The sequence below is a fragment of the Giraffa tippelskirchi genome, chromosome 1, assembly GCF_054371585.1.
Source record: "Giraffa tippelskirchi isolate mGirTip1 chromosome 1, T2T-mGirTip1v1.2.pri, whole genome shotgun sequence".
NCBI classification, from domain to species: Eukaryota; Metazoa; Chordata; class Mammalia; order Artiodactyla; family Giraffidae; genus Giraffa; species Giraffa tippelskirchi.
This window is the reverse complement of record NC_137275.1, coordinates 72,091,971-72,095,498: the sequence shown is the minus strand read 5'-3', so window position 1 is coordinate 72,095,498 and position 3,528 is coordinate 72,091,971. Positions and strand designations below refer to the sequence as shown.

The 3,528-nt window shown below is 37.4% G+C and overlaps 1 pseudogene; it reads right to left on the bottom strand.

Moving 5' to 3' along the window:
• Nucleotides 1-649: 649 nt before the first annotated feature.
• LOC145515524 (histone-lysine N-methyltransferase SETMAR pseudogene) lies at nt 650-1,678 on the bottom strand (annotated as a pseudogene).
• Nucleotides 1,679-3,528: the final 1,850 nt, after the last annotated feature.

Below are 3,528 nucleotides of genomic sequence, written 5' to 3'. Positions count from 1 at the left end.
ATATAACAATTATTGATAACAGATTAAATATATTTACACTTTGTAAATCAAATTAAAAGAAGCTAGAGGTTTTAATTTTAAAAGAAGCAATTATCACCATAATAATAATGTATGGAAAACTATGAGCTCTAGCTCCATTGTGCCTGAAGTTTAGAAGACATCTTGTTATTAATATATATTGTATTTCATTCTATTGCACTTTATATATATCTAAAATATTATCATCTTTCAGAAAATATAGAAGATAACAGTGAGTTAAAAAACATACAATAAAGGAGAATTGTTAAATTGGAAAATGGTATAATTCAAACCTGACCACTTGAACAGTGGATTGGTAAAATTAACAAGAACTTTTTAATCATGTATTTATGTCTTTTAGGACAGAGAGAAGAATTTTAGTCCATGGGGCAGAGATGAGATTTGGAGCTTAGCAGAAATGGAACGTTGACTCACTAGATAGTCAAAGAAATACTCAAGAAGAAAATGAAATTTTCACCACCTCATGAGATAAAGTCTAATCTATTTTTTTTTTTAATTTCTGTAAGTAAAATAATGTCAATGGACATCTGGATTACTAAGTATTAAGTTGGTGCAAACGTGATTGCAGTTTCAGACCATATCACAATCATGTCTAGGCTCAAACACATCTTTAGCAACTAAAATAGGAACTGTTACAATTGACCCCTTTTTTCCAATGAGAAATAAATTTGTTTATTACTATAAAGTTAAAATCCATTCTTTGGGATTTGATGGACTCTTGGAAAGCATTTCCTGTTTCCTGTTGGTTGTAGAAATATTTTCCCTGCAAAATGTTATTAAAGTGGTTGAATAAGTGGTAGTCAGTTGGCAAGAGGTCTGGTGAACATGGTACATGAGGCAATACTTTGTAGTCCAATTTGTTCAACTTTTGAAGCTCTGGATGTGTGACGACGTGTGGTCAAGTACTGTCATGGAGAAGAATCGGGCCCTTTCTTTTGACCAACGGTGGCTACAGGCATTGCAGTTTTCAGTTTATCTCATCAAGTTGCTGAGCGTACTTCTCAGATTAATGGTTTTGCCAGGATTCAAAAACTGTAGTGAATCAGACCAGCAGCAGACCACCAAACAGTGACCATGAGCATTTTTTGGTGTCTGTTTGTCTTTGGGAAGTGTTTTGGACCTTCGTCTCAGTCCAACCACTTGTCTGGTTTTCGATGGTTGTTGTGTAAAATTCACTTTTCATCACATGTCACAGTCAGATCTAGAAATGGTTTATCGTTGTTGTCTAAAAGAGAAGATGGCACTTCAAAATGACTGTTTGATTTTCAGTCAGCACATGAGGCACCTGCTTACTGACCATTTTCACCTTTCCAATTTGCTTCAAATGCCAAATGACCATAGAATAGTCCATATTGAGTTTTTTAGCATCTTCTTGTGTAATTTTAAGAGGATTATCTTCGATGATTGCTCTCAATTGGTCGTTGTCAATTTCTGATGGCTGGCCACTATGCTTCTCATCTTCAAGGCTCTCATCTCCTTTGCAAAACTGCTTGAAACTCTGCTGCACTGTATGTTCATTAGCAGTTCCTGGGCCAAATGCATTGTCGATGTTGCGATTTGCCTCTGCTGCTTTAAGACACATTTTAAACTTGAATGAGAAAATCCCTCAAATTTGCTTTTTTTCTAACATCATTTCCATAGTCAAAAATGAATATAAAATACACAGCAACTAATAAGTCATAGCAAAAAAAAAAAAAAGCACAAAGGGAGAAATATGAATTAAAATGATGTGTAACATAACCACATTTATTTAACAATGTATTCCAATATCAAATGGCAAAGTTCAACAGCGCAAAACCACAGTTGCTTTTGCACCAACCTTCTCTGGTAACTCAGATGGTAAAGAATATGTCTGCAGTGTGGGAGACCTGGATTTGACTCTTGGCTCGAGAAAATCCCCTGGAGAAGGGAATGGCAACCCACACTAGTATTCTTGCTTGGAAATTCCATGGACAGAGGAGCCTGAAGGGATATGGGGCCACAAAGAGTTGGACATGACTGAGCATCTAACACTTTCACTTTCAGCAGTTAGTTGAGCAGTCAATACGTTTGAGAGACAAAAGAACAAAGAAGTTGTGATGATATGGATGAGAACCTGGGTGGAGAGAACAGAATAATAAAAGTTCAGTACAGAAAGATGTAGCTAAATTAAGAAATTTATCTACGGCTATGGCATAGATGCACAAACGATTTTCTGTAAGCAGAGCTTAAAATGTTAATAGTGGTTGAATTTATGAAGTGTAAGACTCTTTGAAAAGTAAAAAATAAAATAAAAAATATAGGAGCAAGAGAGTATGTATCAGGGCACAATTAGGAAGTACTCTTACTCTGGAAGGGATGGGAATAATTAAATAGCATCATATGCCTGCATTAAGGAAGGCTTTGCACAAGGGGATTCTTTAGAAGCTTACTTGCCTATGAAAATATCTGCCTTTCTTCAGTTAGGAGAAAAATAGTTCTGTATTCTTATCATCTTGGAAAGTGCTGACTCCTTCATGGAAATTCATAATCCACTCATTTCTGTCCGACTCTTTGCAACCCCATGGACTGTAGCCTGCCAGCCTCCTCTGTCCATGGGGATTCTCCAGGCAAGAATACTGACCTTTAAAAAGACCAAGGGGAGGGTGAAGGTCATGCCTTCCTCCAGGGGATCTTCCCAATCCAGGGGTCGAACCCAGTTCTCCTGCATTGCAGGCAGATTCTTTACTTTTTGAGTCACCAGATAAGCCCATGATTCATATTAGCACAGTAAAATTCTGGAAAAAATGTGCATTGATAAAATAAATATTTTTAACCAATTTACCTTTATTTGACACAGTGTTAGGGCTTCCCTGGTGGCTCAGACAACAGTGAAGAATCTGCCTGCAGTGCAGGAGACCCAGATTCAATCCCTGGGTCCAGAAGAGCCCCTGGAGAATGGAATGGCAGCCCACTCCAATATTCTTGCCTGGAGAATCCCATGGACAGAGGAGCCTGGTGGGCTACAGTCCATGAGGTCGCACAGAGTTAGAACGACTGAATGACTAGCACATACAACACAGTGTTAAAACTTCTTAAAAGGGACATCATTTTCTCTCCCATGAAAGTGTGATAAAAGTTGGAAAATAGCAATGCTGACAGCACAAGCCTAAAAGAGACTGTTCAAAGATTTAAGCCTATACTGAGCTGAATTCCTATGATTTTTCTGAACAGTAAATTACATTTTCTAGAAACATCCATTTTTTTGTGTGTGTGGTAACAATTTTCTTCCTGAAGTGATACTGGGTTTTGGACTAGAATAGATAGCAAGCCAAATAACAGGGGTTGCCAAATAAGAATGAAATATAGAGTAGGCTTTCCCTGTCCCTTTTCTCTTATACTCATGGACACTACAAGAAAACCAAGACCAGTAGTGACAGTAACTGGACTGAGAGAGTTTCTCTTTGAGTTTGCACAGAGGGAGGACTTCTAGTGAAAGCCATACAAATAGTTGTTATTCTAAAAGAATAA